Source organism: Talpa occidentalis, unplaced genomic scaffold (assembly GCF_014898055.3).
Source record: "Talpa occidentalis isolate TD23 unplaced genomic scaffold, MPIMG_talOcc4v2.1 talOcc4.9, whole genome shotgun sequence".
Taxonomy (NCBI): domain Eukaryota; kingdom Metazoa; phylum Chordata; class Mammalia; order Eulipotyphla; family Talpidae; genus Talpa; species Talpa occidentalis.
Genome location: NW_023605305.1, coordinates 86,560,598 through 86,578,711, shown reverse-complemented (window position 1 = coordinate 86,578,711; position 18,114 = coordinate 86,560,598). Strand labels below are relative to the sequence as shown.

Genomic DNA, 18,114 nt, shown 5'->3' with positions numbered 1-18,114 from the left:
TTTTTTCCAGAGACGTTATTTTTACAATAAATACCCATAATGATACTGACCTCAAAGCATGAGTTGATACTGACTTTTTTTATTGTGGTAGTAATAATTTTACCTTGAGAGCATCACATTTTTTCAGTTAAGTTCTTTATGAACATTAATAAAATTATGATAAGATAGCTATCACAGGTTAGAAATTTAATTTAAAGTCTATGGAACAGGATGGGTTGATCACCCAAAAGAATGATGTTTATGCTCCCTTTACAAAATCTATGTGGCAATTTATAATAATTTGTGTCTTGTTCCATAAATATTTGAACATTTCATTGATGTTTTATATTAAATATTTTAAAGAAAGGGAAATCAAATTGTGGCAGTACTTGATAAACCTTAATCCTAATTCTTCAAGAGTCTTAATGATACAAAGGGAAACCTGCACTACTATGTTTATAGCAACACTATTTACAGTAGCCAAGATATGGAAAAAACCTAAATGCCCCAGAACAGATGAGTGGATCAAGAAGATGTGGTATGTATATGTATACATACAACACACACATACAATGGAATACTATACAACAATCAAAAAGATAAATTCAGGGCCTCCCCGGTGGCGCAGCGGTTGAGCGCTGGGTTGCGAGGCTGCCCGCGGCCTCTGCAGCGCCGGTTAGATCCCCGGCTGCTCCCCTGCCGCCGGAGGAGGGTCCCACATGGCGCGCAGACCTCTCCTGCCGCCCGCTGCTCCCCTCAGCAGTGTACCTCGGTCCTTCTGCCTGCTCTGCTCCCCGCTCTGGCTCTGGTGAATTCTCTCACCCTCCTGCGCTTCTGACTGTACCCAGTGCTTGTATAAACAAAACAAACAAACAAATAAAAATAAAAAATAAATAAAAAAAAAAAAGATAAATTCATGCCATTTGCAGCAACATGGATGGAACTGGAAGGAATTCTAAATGCAGTGAGGCAGGAAAAAAGATAAATACTGGATGGTGTCACTTATATGTGGAATGTAGAAAAATCAAACAAAGGATCAGACTTTAAAACTGAAAACCCCTGAAAGCAGACCATAGATATGAGGCATTCAGGAGGGGAGGGGGAAGGATGAGGAGAGAACATAGGGAGAGGAGAACATAAAGGACTATGATAGTGGACTGTGAATGCTTTGTTGGTGGGAAAACAATAATGATCACACTTGAAGGGAGAAATCCAAATATTGTGAAAAAATAAACAAGGATGTGAAAAAAACACAAATTCTTATGATATATCTCAATGTTTTCTTATCCCTATGTGTTCAACACAATCCAATAAGAGTCAAAACATGGTCCCACTTAGTCCAATGTTGTGAGTCAGTAAGATCCATTATAAATGACAACAATGAGGTTTACAAGCAGAAATTTATAATTAGGAGAAAGTATGTCCTACTGACAAACTATAAGTAGATGTAGTAAATTTACAAGTTTAATCCTGATGCACAAAATTCCCTATGTGAAAGATATCATGGATAAATCTAAAACACAGAATGCAATACAGCAAATGATATTATGTATCTTAAGTTCAGGAACAGAACTGTATGTCACTAAAATATAACTGTTGTTAGAATGTGTTTTAACTCTAGCACTTGCTATATATGTCATTCACACACAGTCACAGTTACAAACACTGATCAGATAGGTGAATATATTGAAGAAAATAACATTTGTGATGATGAATACTGGTTACTATAGTAGTAACATAGATTTTGTATAGTTAATCATTCAAATTACAAAATATATGCTGTTGATAATAAAAGCAGAAAACATTACATAATAGAAATCCTGTTGACATGTTTAGGAGCAAAGCAACAAATATTTGATAATTACTTCTTGCATAGTACTTTGTGGATGCTTGATCATGCTTCTTGATTGATGGGTTTATCAGGATGCTATACAGAAAAGCTATTAAATAGGCATCTCTATTGTAGATTATCTACTGACTACTACTTTAATGCATAGTTCCTGGAGAAATATACATATAAATCTCAATAAGACCCTTTCTCTCGGGCAGGGTAGATTTTGTGTGTACAGGGATAATAACTTTCCTCAACACACCTCCCCACTAAAGCCAACTACTGTATTGAATTGGAGGAAATGTACAATGAGACTTGAAAAAGTACATATACACTTTGTAAAAAATTTTGAGGGGATGTTTGACAATAAGAATAAACAGGGATTGGGCCTCCCCAGTGGTGCAGCGGTTGAGCGCTGGGCTGCGAAGCTGCCCACAGCCTCTGCAGCGCTGGTTCAATCCCCGGTTGCCGGGTAAGGGTCCCACATGGCGCGCCGACCTCTCCTGCCGCCCGCTGCTCCCCTCAGCAGTGTATTTCATCAGTCTGCATGTTCTGTTCCCCGCTCTGTCTCTGGTGAATTCTTTCACCCTCCCGCGCTTCTGACTGTACCCAATGCTTGTATAAATAAATAAATCTTAAAAAAAGAGAATAAACAGGGATTATATAAAGAACTCATGCAACTCAAAAACAAAATATATTGCATAATCTGACGAAAAATGGGTGGAGGTTCTAAATAGACATCTTTCCAGAGAAGAAAGGCAGATGGCCAACAGATACATGAAAAGATACTCAACATCAGTAGTCCTATTGGGGAAATATAAATCAAAACCACAGAGCTATTATCTCACACTTGTTAGCTATTATCTCACACCTGGCCATTACTAAAAAGATAAGAAGTAGCAAGTGTTGGTGTAGATGTTAAGAAAAGGGAACCCTTGTGCTGTGTTGACAAAAATTGGTGCAGCTAAAATGGAAAATAACACTCAAGTGCCTTAGAAAGTTGAAAATAGAACTACCATGTGAACCAACATTTCCACCTCTGAGTATTTAGCTGAAAAAATAAAAACACTACTGGAAAAGATAGCTGCACCTCCATATTTATTCCCACATTCTTTACAATAGCCAAGATAAGGGACTAACCTATGTACCCATCAATGGAAGAATGGATAAAGAAGAATGGGTGTGTGTGAATGGAATTCTGTTCTGCCACAAAAAATGAAACACTGCTATTTGCAACAACATGGATTGGCCTTGAAGACATTATGCTATATGAAATAAGTCAGGCAAAGAAGAACAAATACTGCTCTTGTTTATATGTGGAAACTAAAAAATAAAATAAAATAAAAATCCAAAGATATAGAAAGACGTTCATAGATACAGAGGTTGCCAGAGGCAGAGTCAGGGTATAAGTGTGAAAATGGGATTAAGAGGTTTGACAAATTTCCTGTTATAAAACAAACAAATACGTTGTAAGGAGGTCACATACAGCATTGGTGAGGGTGACACTGGTGAGGGTGACTGCAGCTAATAATAGTCCCTTACATATTTGAAAGTTGCCAAAAGTGTTCATCTTAAAAGTTCTCAGCATGGGCCTCCCTCGGTGGCGCAGCGGTTGAGCGCTGCGCTCCCGCAGCCTCTGCATCGCAGGTTCATTCCCCCGCCTACGGCGAGGGTCCCACCAAAAAAAAAAAAAAGAGGTTCTCAGCATAAGAAAAAGAAATTTACAACGATGTACCATGACAAAAATTAACTAGAATTATTGTGATTATTTCACTATATATATAAATAGCAAACCATCGTGTTATACACCTGAAACCTAATAGAAGGGTCTGTTTCATTGGTAGGCCAATTAAAAAAATAAAACAAAGGAACTATTAAAGAATTCTATCCATAGGGGCCTCCCTGGTGGCCCAAGGGATTAAGCACCACCCTATGAAGCAATCAACAGCCTCTGCAGCACAAGTTCGATCCCCAGCCAGACAGGGAGCAACCCACATGGTGCAGCAGACCTCTCTTGACTCGCCCGCTGCTCCCCTCAGCAGTGTTTTTCAGTGGATCTGCCTGTTCTGTTCCCCACTCTGTCTCTGGTGAATCCTCTCACCCCAGCCACCCCGTATCTCTGGCCTGTACCCCAGCTCTTGTATGCATAAAAATAAATAAATCTTAAAAAAAAAAAAAAGTATATCCATACACAAAAGAGGTAAAAAAAAAAAAAAATACAAGTGACCCGTGTCCCATGGCAACAATTCCTCTGAGCTCTCAGTAGAGGCGCCCGCGCCAGCAGCCCGCTGGGGCCGGGCCCCCGAGTAACCATCCCCATCACGCTGAGTCTGCCCGGAACAAAGATGGCGCCGCGGCCAGAGCCGCTGGAGTATGGGCTGTTCGGAGGTGCCGGCCAGTCTGGGCATGCGCGCCCCAGCGGGCTCTCAATTTCATGTCACATTGACTGGCGCCCCAAGACAATCAAGTGGACCTGTTCCACAGCACCCCGGGGACGCTCTGCGCGGGACCCTGAGGCGGGTGAGTGAGGGCGCAGCCCTTTTCTCAGCTCCTCACAGCGGCGTGGCCTCAAGGACCGAGTCCTGTGGATGTTGTGGGGTCATGTCTCTGGTGCAGGTCTTAAACATTGGAAGTGACCCAAGTGGGGTTGAAGCCCTTTGCTCCTCAGGGAGCAGCTCTGGGCTTGTGGGTCCCGGTGCTGGGTTGGGGGTGAGGGTGCGTCTCGGGCCCTCCAGCCGCTTCTATGGGGGCCTCTTGCTCACAGGTGCGCACCGGCAGCCAGTTCTCGGGTTTGTTTTTGTTCAGAGGAACTTGCTTCAGATGTGGCTCTAAATGCTGAGTGTTTATAAGAGGAGGTGAGTTCAGGGACTTGGCGGGTTATGACCCTGAACACGAACTGTGTGTGTGTGTGTGTTTTTAAGATTTATTTTATTTATTTATGCATACAAGAGCTGGGGTGTAGGCCAGAGGGGTGTTTGTGTGGTGGTGGGGAGGGGTGACGGTGAGAGGATTCACCAGAGACAGTGTAGGGAACAGAACAGGTAGACTGAAGAAATACACTGCTGAGGGGAGCAGCGGGCGAGACAGGAGAGGTCTGCTGCACCATGTGGGTAGCTCCCTGGTCAGCCAGGGATGGAATTTGTGCTGCGGATAGCTTCATAGTGCTGAGACTTAACCCCCTGTACCATCAGGGAGGCCCGAGCTTAGACTTGCACTGGTGAGAGAGATCTAAGGTGCTTCCCACAGGCACAGTGAGTGGAAGTTGTGTGTGGTTTGGCTTAAGCAAGCTTAAAATTGAGCCATGCTTTTAAAATGGAAAGTCACATTATTCTTATGCTTTAAAAAACATTCAGTGGGGCCGCCCGATGGCGCAGCAGTTGAGCGCTGGGCTGCGAAGCTGCCCGCAGCCTCTATAGCGCCGGTTCAATCCCCGGCCTCCGGACAATGGAAAGGGCCAGGGCCCCAGAGTCGGATCCCAACCTCCCCCACAAAGGAGGCTGGTGAGTTAGCGAGGCGCCAGCCACTGTCCACTACTCCGTCGGCCAGGAACCCCAGGGACAGCTGAGAGGAAAGGGCTCCTGAGACCCTCTGGTCAAGATTGAAAAGACCATTCCACATGCACTGGTGAAGACAGGCAAGAAGTCAGCGTTTATTGAGAAAAAACAAGAATGGGGCGCCCAGGGGAGACCTCTCTAGACATGAGAGACGCTCGGGAAGCCTGGGGACCCTTTTAGTACTGGAGTTTGAGAACAAAGGCATTAAATTTTATTGGCTGAAAAAGCAAGGCCTGGACTTGGCTAAAGTCCAGCTGTTGTTATGCGCAGCGATCAGCTGCAGCTGGGTAGTGTGCGGGACTCAGGACCGTGTTCAAGCTGAGCCTCTCGTGAAGGCTGTGCGCCTGCATCTCCCCGCTGAACCAGTCTAATCTTAATGTCTGTGATTCCCTTTTTCTTCTGGGTCTTTTAACTCCCTTTTCCCCATAGCAGCCAACTTAAGAAACTGTGGGAAGATAGATCAGAAATGCCTGGACTGGGGAAATTTGTGAAAACAAACAACAAGCCAAGGACATTTATGGAAGAAAGTGTCCAGGCCAAAAGTTATCTGTTTTTTTAACCGGTTGTGTACCAGCCTGTGGGAACAGAAAAATTCTTGCAAAATTTTTGTCCTTGATCCCTGTGTTATCCCTGTTCCCGTTCTGGGACTCTTCCTGTCTCAGACAGGGGTGGATTTTACCTCTCTAAGGTCATTTAGTAAAGTCATTTTGGGTTGCCTATAAGGGGATGAGTGTACTGGACTCTGGAAATTAGGGGTGGTGCTAAACATCCACAAATTATGGTTCAGCCTCCCACCACGAACACTCATCCAGCCCAAATGTAGGTGCTGAGGTAGATAAATTCTAGAAATATCTCAAGACCCTTCTAGCCACTTCTTTCCCATCTCCAATTTTCGATGTATTTGCTAAAAGTCATCTCTACTGACTCCTTAAATCGTCCTTGCCTATTTCTTCCTCAAAGACTTGTGCTAGCCCTGCCTCTCCTGAGCAACCACTTCCCTCACACAGTATCATGGAGCATCATGGACATTGTCTCATCTCCAGGACTCTGCTCTCAATAGCGCTTCCTTAACTCTGCTTAAAATGTCAATTTTTGTCACTGTCCGCATTGCCCATACCTCTTCTCCAGTGTGTCTCATATTCATTAATTTTATTTCCTACCTCTCCCCACTATCATCTAAACCTAAAAAGGGCAGGGTTCTTATCTGTTCTTGCCCTGTTATATCCCTGCTTCTGGGAATAACAGCACACATTATCAATTATTTTTTTAAAAATATTTATTTATGCATACAAGAGCTGGGGCACAGGCCAGAGATACTGGGTGTGTGTGTGTGTGTATTCACCAGAGACAGAGTGAGGAATAGAATAGGCAGACTGACTGAAATACACTGCTGAGGGGAGCAGTGGGTGAGACAGGAGAGATCTGCCTCGCCATGTGGGTTTCTCTCTGGCCAGCCGGGGATTGAACTCCTGCTACAGAGGCTGCGGATGCTTCATAATGCAGTGCTTAACCCCTTGCGCCACCAGGGAGGCCCACATTATCATATTTTTGAATGAGTGGACAGGAGGAGGAATTGTACAAAAGCAAGCATGTAAAAATATTCTGTGTATGTGAATAAAGAAAAATATGGGATCAATGAATAAATCCTATATGGAGACAAATTCCAGTTCAGTAAATACAATCTATTAAGCAAGGTTTCAAAAAAAAGATTGATAGATATTTATATCTTACAGAACTCTTCGCCTTCAAGCAATGGCAAAGGAACCACTCAATAAGGATAAATAGTTGGGATTTAGGATTCAGCTTTCCAAGTTTCTTATAAGCTATGAGGTGTTAGATAAAGGCTTGGACTTGGACCCACTTCATTTCTGGCACCCTGCACACTAACCTTGAACCCTTGGTAGATTGTTCAGTCTCTCCTTTTCTATAAAATAAAATAGTTTCAGTATACTTTGGAAAACATTTATTGGGACTTTAAATGAGAGTTCTATTGGAAATACCTCACACATAATCAAATGCATGTATTTAATAATAATTAGTGTTAGTATAATAGTTTCCAAATATACAGCTTTCTCTCTTTTACTTTAAGCTTTCCAAATTTCTTATCTCTACCTTATCACTCACCATATATATATATATATATATATTTTTATACACACACATATATATATATGTATGTATGTATGTATGTTTGACATTTTTCTAAGGTCAGGAACCAAATCCTCAGGACCTGTGCAGATTTTTATTCTACTCTTGTATCAGCTTGGTCCCTTTCCTAATAGTCTTAGCATAAGTGGTTTTAAAAGTCTCAGCCTCAATGATAACCATGCCTACCATATTGTAATGCTTAGAAATTAGATTAAATAGAAGTTTTATTTGAAAAAAAAATGGCCTTCAGCTCTTTTCAACATGTGTGCTATGAATTGACCATGATGTGTCCTGGTCTTTTGATCAATGTGTAACATACATTTCTCATACAACTGGTCAAAATGATTGCAGAGCAGAATTAAGAGAACATAAGTTTTGGTACTGCAAATAAAAAGTTAGAGTTTTAATCTGGAGTTGATGACAAAGACAAGATTGTATATAAAATGGGGTGTTCAAGAATTTGCCTCCTGAGGTACAAGAAAATGAAATGAGGGATGGAAGGAATTCTTATGAGAAGTGACCCATGACGCGTGGCTAGATTTATTTATTCTAGCTGTCTGTTGTACAACAATAACTGTGTAGTGGTTCTTGATGGCATGTTAATGTTGTTTTGATGCAATTAATCCTTGTTGTCATGGTTAGTTTTATGTGTCAACTTGCCTGGGCTAAGGAATGCCTAGATACTGAAAGCATTGATTCTGGGTATGTTCATGAGATTAGCATTAGAATTTGCTTGTTCTGGGGCATATTCTACAACCCTGGGACATCAGCCTCCTGGATCTTTGACTTGAGATGCAGACCAGGACAATTACCAGTTTCTATGAACCCCCCCCCCACTCCTTCCTAGCTCTCAGACTAGAATTTACACCATCAGATGCCCCATTCTCACATCTGACTCAAACTGAATTACACCACACACTTTGCATCAGCAGATCATGTGATCTGCTGTCAGTCACATACAGATATAATCTAATTGTTTCTGCTTTTCTGTAGAGCTCTGACTGACACACCTGGAATAGTCAACTAGCTCAGGCTGCCACAGCAAAATGCTATAGATCCAACACCTTAAACAACAGAAAAAAAATTCAATTCCAGAGGTTGAACCTCCTGAATATTAATATCTGGTAGGATTGGTTTCTGGTAAAACCTCTCTTCTTGCCTTGTGGATAGCCACCTTTTTGCTCTATCCTCACCTGACCTTTGGTAGGTGTGGGGTGGGGAGAGGAGAGCTTATATGGAGAGAGAGAGGGAGAGAGAACAAGCAAGAGAGCTAGTACACTTATATATATATATGTATATATATATATATATATATAAAAGAGAGAGGATGCTTATATATACATAAAGTGTGTGTATATATATATATATGGTATATATATATATATATATATATATATATATAGGGGAGACTCAGTTCAGTCCGTAGCAGTCTGTTCACATGTGTGCCCCTAAAATCTGTCATTAAAAGTAAGTCATCCATAGCACAAGATGTGTGATAGTCAAGTACTAAGGACCTCAGGATCCTCAACATGTCAGTTATGGCAATGCATTTTGCCACCTCACCAATGACCATTAGATTTATCACCGCCAATGTGTATTTCAACAAAAGCTGTGATGTCTTCATGTCATCTTAGTAATTGACCAAATTAAAGAATTAGCCGAAATAATACATTCCTAGCTTTTATTCCTCTTCAGTCACCCTCTTATAGTCTTCCATTTCTAGAATGTTGTCTTGCACTTGATGGAAACTTACTGAGTTTTAACTTTCCATAGCTCAAGGAATTCCTGTTGATTGTACAATGAAAATTAAGTGCAGGGTAGTTGTGCTAGAAATGTTCTATAGTCTTTAACTCCTTACCACTCTACATTTGGGATTAGCCAATGATTATATTTTAGTCACACAAATCAACCCTAATTTTCCAACTGAGGAAGGGAAAGAGGAGAGAGGGACAGAGGAGAGAAATGAGTGGAGAGAGAGAAGGAAAAGAATGTGGAAGAGGCTGGGGGAGGGGGCGGTAAGGAACCCTTTAAAAAGAGTACATGATTCTACTGGCACCAGGGGTATGTGGTCTGGAGTGATCTTAAAGTTGCAGAAGTAAATGTTTTATTTTCTCATTCATTCCTAAAAATTCAGAATATATTCTGTGACATGTATTATAGTATTTACATATGCATGACCCTTTTAGATATACTTGAGCATAACTCATCATATTGTATATTTTATATTCAAATTACTTCCTAAGGGCATTAAAAAAGTTAAAATCTATTTTTGATAACATGGAAATCATACCTTCCTAACTGGCTTTCCAATAGATGGAACAATACTATGTTTCTCCACTGCATTCATTCTAATTTCAGAGAAGTTAAATGTATGAAGATCTCTAGGAACAAATATAGGAAAATACTTATAAGTATAAATACTTATAACTGAAGTATATAAGTATAATATTATAAGTATAAATACTTATAACTGAAGAATATTATAAGTATAAATACTTATAACTGAAGTAGCTGTACAGTGACAGAGATACAGTGTTGAGGAATTGGTATTTCTCAGAATTGGTAGTTAAGATATATGTAATCTTATATAGGGCAAAAAACATGATGATCTTTAAAAGTCAAAGCTCTATAATTTACTCCTGCTTACATTTTGAGGCTTCCCATAATGTAAAAGAAAGGAATTTTTGAAAGATACGATGTCTTACTAGAATTATAGCAAATTGTCAAATCAATAGGTGCTGGGCTTGCAAAATAGTGAGAAAGATACACAAGAGTGGAAAGTCATATCTTTCTGTATTTAATTCTAATAGTAAGATGGAAACATTAACTGAGTTTTACATCCTTTTAGCTTCAGTCATTATGTATGGGGGATACCTACAGCAAAACCTATAAGCACTGCCAAATGCTATTCTCAGAGACTCCTGCAGTATTGGGCCTGATTGCTCTGACCTCATATTGTTTTTCCTTTCCAAGATAAATTAATCTGTGGTTGATAAAAGTGGTTCTTGATCTCTGTGGCTATGGTTATATTTACTCAAATAATGAAAAATAACATTATCAGCAGGAAAACAAAAACAAAAGTATGTGCTCTGAATTGCAATTTGTTTATACCTTTACAGAAAAATTAAATATTCACACTGTCTCTTTGTGAAGGAAATAGACATGATAATTTGTCTGTGGTACAAATAGTCCTGTATTGATCACTCTCTCAGGAAGTGCCCAGAATCCAAATTATAATAAAATTTTTCCAGTCAAGATGCATACAAAAACACAATTGTTTAAGTCATCAGGACACACACACACACACAGCGGATATATTTTGAATATTTATTATTATTGTATATATGCTATATTTACACTTTGGTAATAATAAGAAAAAAGATCACTAGGAACAAGATAAGGGGGAAAATCACCATTTTAGATATAAATGAGGTACAGCTTTATCCAGACTAACATTATAAAGCTTTCATTTTGATTTGCTCTCTAACCTGTCAAGAAAAGCATGCTAATGTCACACTTATCAGAATGCTGTTACCTAAATATTAACAATTAAAATGTTTTTAAGAGATATGAAATGATAGACATCCTGGGTGCTCTTTTTTTTGTTTTACTTGTAGAATTTGGTCAAAAAAAGTGTTAATTTCATTATTAAGGTCAATTCAAATATGAAATATGAGAAGGTTTTTTTCCTTTTGCGTTTTCAGAAAAAAATCTAGACTCCAGTGAAAAATCCACCCCAGTAATTGTATCCGTAAGACTAAAGAGGAGGGGCTGGGTCTTATAAGTCATTATTTTGAAATGGTAGGTAGGTAGCAATAGAATAAGAATTAGCAATACTGTGTGATGAGAAGAATTCAATTAAATCCTTGTATATGCAAGCCACATTCATAGAATGCCTCCCTGGTAAATAAAAGAAGAATTTTGAATATGTCTGCAAGAAAAATAGAAGGAAGACTGGAAAATCATATTTATAAATAACCTTGCAAGTTTTTTTCTCATATTCCCTTGTTTTCTACTGTCCTCTAAATTGCTTCAGCAATTCTTTCAGTGTTTGATACAAATTTAAGATTTTTCTCTGACTTTATAACTTATAATCTCAAACACACACACACACAAACACACAGTATAAGTTGAAACTATTTTAGTGCGTTTTTCACTCCCCAGTTTTCTACAGTAACTCAAGAAAAACATCAATAAAAGCTTTGTACCATAGCTTTAAATATGCATTGTAGTGCCATAAAGTTTCATATAGAGTTATTGCCTCTTTTAAAATTTACCAAAGCCTTAGAGAAACATTATAAACTTAGCTCTGAAGAAACACTCCAAAATGAGTTTTAGAATTGTAAAAAAATGAGGAAATAATATGTGTTCCCTTTTCCTGCCTCAAAGAGGTTTTGAATAATCTTGCAGTCTGTGGGCAATATGAAAAACACTGGTTTAAGAGCACTGAGGTTTTTGCCTTTCCAGCATGCCTTGTGTTGGTCACCAAAAGAGAGAAAGAATAGTCAAGATTTTCTGCCTGTTTTTACAAAATTTAGCTGTTATAGTTGTCTAAACCATATTAGTTGACTTTATGTATTTCTTTTTGTGTGAGTTTTATCCATGTTTGATATAAATTGTAATATCATGAGGTTGAATGCTATAAAATTAGGTGAACTCTGAGACCTACAGAGTTCACTTCCTTGCAAAGTATACAAGTATAGCATGTGATGCGCTCTCGAATTTTAGAAAATAGCTTGACCAGCTGTGCTGTTTATTTTCATATCTACAAAATGAGAATAATGGTACCTGTCCAAGTAGATTTTACAACAATTCCAAAAGGATAAGCTCAAAAAATAATTTCAGGTGCTTGCCATGTATAACACATAAAGATATTAATAAAATAATGAGGCTAGGTGAAATTATGTAGAAAAAATTAATCCACAAATAGAGATATGTGTGATTATACTTTTACTATTAAACTCAGGAAAATATATCAGGTATATAGAATTATACAAGAGGAAGGATTTCTAGATACCTGCTGAAGAACATAGTTAATGTTATGTGCTTGTACACTTAAAAAAAAGAGAATAGGTCCACAGTACCCATTCTTACTTTAACAACAACAAAAAAATAAAAAAGATAGTAGGTTTCTGTTTTTGGAAGTGATAGACTTGTTTATAACCTAGATTGTGGTAATTGTATCGCTAAGGTTTGCATACATCCAACTCACTAAATTGTATATATTCATATGTGCAGTTTTTGTGTATAAATTATACCTCAAAGATATTAAAATTTTTGAAGTTAAAACTAGAAAAAGATAAAACTGTACATGTACTATACATGCAATTATACATGCAAACAAGTCTCAGAACAGACCCACACTAATATACTTTGATTTATAGTGTCATGCAAAAATTAATAAATAATCCAATGAACAAATTGTTAATTTTACATTCCAAGATTCTTTCCAAATAATCTGAAGATTGTATTCATATAAGAAGAAAAATGAGTAAGTTAAAATGAAATTTTAATAGTACCTGCAAAAAGGTTATTTTATTATTTATTCCCTTTCCTATGGAGACAGATAAGTTGAATTAGGTTAGTTAAATCTGAGCATATACTTTATGACTGCTTGAAAGAAATATTCTATGTGGCATTTTTTAGGTTTGTTTACTTGGTGCACATAATTTAACATACGTCTTTAAAACTAATTCTTTTTAAAGTATTTGAACTTTCTGAGCTTTTATCTTCTGAGTAGTTGGACCTCATAGATAAATACTTGATTGATTTTTTTTTAATTTTTTAAAAATATTTTATATAATTCTTACATCATTTTTCATTTTTGCACAATGTATGCATTTTCATTTTGGTTATATTCCCCATACAATTGCACCCCCCCTTATTTTGACCCTAATCCTTCCTCTCCCCTTCCCCCCCATAGTGTGTCTCTGGTTTACAGTTGCTTGTTGATTTTGATTTTCACTTTGTATTAATTAGTCTTTTTCCTGGTCCCTTATTTAGGTTTTCTAAATTCCTGCTATGAGTGAGACCATCCGGTATTTTTCTTTCTCTTTCTGGCTTATTTCGCTGAGCATGATCCCTTCTAGCTCCATCCATGTTGCTGCAAACTGCATGTGTTTATCTTGTTTGATTGCTGAGTAATATTCCATTCTGTATATGTACCACATCTTCTTGATCCAGTCATCTATTTTTGGGCATTTGGGTTGTTTTCATAGTTTGGCTATTGTAAATAGTGCTGCTATAAACATAGGGGTGCAGCTGCCCTTTGGAATTAATGTTTCTGTATCATTTGGGTAAATACCTAGGAGTGGAATTGCTGGATCATATGGAAGCTCTATGTTTAGTAGGTCAAGAAATCTCCACACAGCTCTCCACAGTGGTTGGACCAGTTTGCACTCCCACCAGCAATGCAGGAGAGTTCCTTTTTCTCCACAACCTCGCCAACATTTGTTGTTGCTAGTTTTTTTAATATGTGCCATTCTCATTGGTGTAAGATGGTATCTCATTGTAGTTTTGATTTGCATTTCCCTGCTTACAAGTGATGTTGAACATTTTTTCATATTGTTGGCCATTTCATTTCCTCTTTGGAGAAGTTTCTTTTTAGTTCTTCTGCCCATTTTTTAAGATTTATTTATTTATTATTTATTTATTTATTTATAAATAAATAAATCTATAATTTATTTATTTATAACTTTATTATTTATTATTTATTATTCATTTATTTATTTATACAAGCACTGGGTACAGTCAGAAGTGTAGGAGGGTGAGAGAATTCACCAGAACCAGAGCGGGGAACAGAACAGGCAGACTGACAAAATACACTGCTGAGGGGAGCAGTGGGCACGGCAGGAGAGGTCTGTCGCGCTATGTGGGACCCTTGCTGGTGGCCGGGGATTGAATCGGCACTGCAGGGGCTGCGGGCAGCTTTGCAGCCCAGCACTCAACCACTGTGCCACCAAGGGAGGCCCTTCTGCTCATTTTTTGACTGGATTGTTTTCTTTGTTTTTGTTGAATGTCATCAATTCTTTGTAGATTTTTGTGATCAGTCCTTTATCATTAGTGTTGGGTGCAAAAATGTTCTCCCAGTCGATAGGGTTTCTCTTTGTTTTGGTTATTGTCTCTTTTGCTGTGCAGAAGCTTTTTAATTTGATGTGTTCCAGCTGTTAATCGTTGCCTTCACTATCACTGCTTTGGGTGATGTGTCTGTAAAGATTTTTTTGAGGTGCATGTCATGTAGTGTTTCGCCTATATTTCCTTCCGTGTATTTTATGGTTTCAGGTCTTATATCTAGTTCTTTAATCCATTTTGAGTTGGTTTTTGTGCATGGTGTGAGGTAGTAGTCAAGCTTCATTCTTTTGCATGTAGTGACCCAGTTTTCCCAGCACCATTTATTGAACAAACTTTCTTTACTACAGTGCATATTCTTTGCTCCTTTTCAAATATTAATTGACCATAAATCTGTGGGATTATTTCTGGATTTTCTATTTGGTTCCCTTGGTCAGTGTGTCTGTTCTTGTACCAATACCATGCAGTTTTGATGATTATGGCTTTGTAGTATAGTTTGAAATCTGAGCGTGTGATGCCTCCATTCCCTTCTTTTTCTTTTTCAGGAGAGCTTTGGCTATTCAGGGCTTTTGATGATTCCATATGAATTTCATGAATAATTGTTCTATTTCTTTGAAGAATGTCATTGAAATTTTTATTGGAATAACATTGAATTTGTATATTGCTTTTGGTAGGATGGCCATTTTAATAATGTTAATTCTTCCAATCCATGAGCTGGGGATGTCTTTCCAAACACCCATTCCTGATAAAAAGCCCTTGAAATACTTGGGATACAAGAAACATACCTCAACATCGTAAAGGCCATATATGACAAGCCCATAACCAGTATCATTCTCAATGGCAAAAAGCTGAAAGCATTTACATTAAGATCTAGAACAAGAAAAGGATGTCCACTCTTACCACTACTTTTCAATATAATACTGGTAGTCCTAGCCATAGCTATAAGACAAGAGAAAGACATACAAGGAATCCAAATAGGAAAAGAAGTTAAACTATCACTATTTGCAGATGATATGATAATATACATAGAGAACCCCAAAAACTCCACAGAAAAACCAATACAACTAATCAATCAGTTTAGTAAAGTGGCAGGATACAAAATCAACATGCACAAATTAGTAGCCTTCCTACACACAAACAATAAATCTGAAGAAGAAGAAATCAAAAAAAAAATCCCTTTTATTATTGAAACAAAAAAAAAATCAAATACCTGGGGATAAATCTAACAAAAGAGGTAAAGGACCTATACAAAGAAAACTATAAAACACTGTTAAAAGAAATACTTGATTGATTTAAAGGGGAAATCACACAGGCACAATTCCAGTGTTCTACAGGAATCTATAATTTATGCTAAATCAAAAAAAGGGAATAATTTTACCCTTACCACATGGCAGAACATTTTCACCCATTGATTGTTACTCCTTAAAGTAATTTAAATATTTATTTTTCATAGGTGGTATCAGAGTAAATATGAAATGTGGACTTTATTTTCTTACATCATTTTGAGAAGCAATTATTGATGTCACTGATTGGTTGAGCGCTAACAGCTGTCTAGCTCCATTCATTTTACCCTTATGACTTTATCTATTGTGCTTTCCTACCAGAGCTCAGGGTAGTTTTTTTTCCACTACTGTGGGAAGACTCAGGATGGGCCCCCTCTTGTCTTTTCAATGATGAACACAGTCTGGTCAGGAGTTATCACTTCTGCCTTCTTCCTCCTGCAGTGAGCACTCAAACTGGTGAGCCACTGTTCACAACTCACTGATCTAACTGGTATTTGTTTTAGGATGGCAGAGCAGTATTTGTTCCAGAAGGCATCCCTCCTGTACATTGAAAGGAAAATAATCCTTATGCTTCTATTCATATCCAACCCCACAGTTCCATGTGCCCACAGACTGAATAGAAAAAACATTCAAGACTGGAACAGAAAATGAACTCAAATCAAGCACATACCAGCATAGATCACATATGTCAAATCAGCATACTGTTCTGAATTTCAGGGTTTTTTTTTTTTTTTTTTTAATAAAATAGTATGTTGGACTAGTAGCTCTGGATGATTCCCTCCTGCCTGGTCATTCCACCACATCTATCTCAAACTTTGCTGGCTCCTTGGAGGTGCTGCTGTCAAATGGTGGAAATTCACCTCCTCAAGGGGTTGCTCTGGGAAATCTAGTTGACCAATGATTCCTGGAAATTTGCCTCTTTGTGTCCTTTCTGTAACTTCTTACATTAAATTATACCTCTGTCAAGGAATGACTTTCCTCAAAGAACAGATAAAACCTATCAAGATATAGTCAAGAAAGGGTGAAAACTTGAGATAATTGACATGGAATCATTATAATAACTTTTGAGTACTCATGTTTTATTTTTCTTTCATAGACAACTCTAGTCATTATCCAGTTAATCATCTCCATGTCTTCTTGAGGGAATGAAGTAGCTAATATCACTAGCTGCATAAATGTACTCATTTTTATTCTGAGAAGTTACTTTCCTAGCTTTCTTTCAGCCCTGCATTTTAATCTAGACTATGATGAAATACTCTAACCACACCCTCTATTTCTTTTCTCGTGGTTAAAATAGATTCTTTCAGATTTATTTCATTTATTTCATGGTCCTTTTCTGATATTTCAACAAAAGTAACTATGTGCTATAGCCTAGTGAATTCCAAGTTCTGATTTACCAGATGCAAATTTAATAATTAAACTGAATTACCAAACTTCATGAAATTATATGCCGTATCATTAATGTACTATATGTTCCTACCCAAGTTCTTTTTTTATATTTCTTGCTTTTTCGGCTATAAAAGACTGATAATTTAATTCTCCTGTCAGCATTTTAAAATTTTAGCTGCACTGTACAAACTCAAAATAATATTATTGTCACTGTCCCTGCTATCAGTTTTTAGCTCTTGACATGGAAAATGCTAATGGAAAAAGTGGTTTTTTCAAACCCCGTGATCTACATGCTAACTCTGTGTATAAATATATGCACAAAGCACCCATAACTAGGTCTTACTTCTTATACTTTTTATTTTTCACTGAACAAGTATATTATAAAGTAGATAATGAAGTCAGGAACTTCATTTGGAGGTATTTGGTATTTGTAAAATTACAGAATGCTAGAATTGGGAATTATCCCATAAGAAAGCTTTTCTGTTCTCTGGGTGTCCAATGTATGGAAGCTGTGTAGACCAGTGATTTAAGAGAAAGTACTTGGAGATAGATTTGAATTTGACTATGGACTTTTCCACTAATTAGCTGTATATACTTGGCTAAAACTGAGACCCTATTTTTTGCAGTTTTCTGGCCAGGTCACTAATTTCTTTTTTTTTTTTTTGAAAGATTTATTTATTTTTGCATACAAGAGCTGAGGTACAGGCCAGAGCTGTGGGGGGTGAGAGAATCCACCAGAGACAGAGTGGGGAACAGAACAGGCAGACTGACTGAAATACACTGCTGAAGGGAGCAGCAGGCGAGTCAGGAGAGGTCTGCTGCGCCATGTGGGTTTGTCTCTGGCGGGCTGGAACTTGTGCTG

At 37.9% G+C, this 18,114-nt stretch overlaps 1 long non-coding RNA gene across 1 annotated transcript in view; it reads left to right on the top strand.

Annotated features, from left to right (window-relative positions):
• The first annotated feature begins 4,241 nt into the window (after positions 1–4,241).
• LOC129145115 (uncharacterized) overlaps positions 4,242–18,114 on the top strand; it is a 50,123-nt gene continuing 36,250 nt past the window's right edge. Inside the window, exon 1 of the long non-coding RNA XR_008550201.1 lies at positions 4,242–4,330. This is a non-coding gene — a long non-coding RNA (uncharacterized LOC129145115). The remainder of the gene's footprint in view (positions 4,331–18,114) is intronic.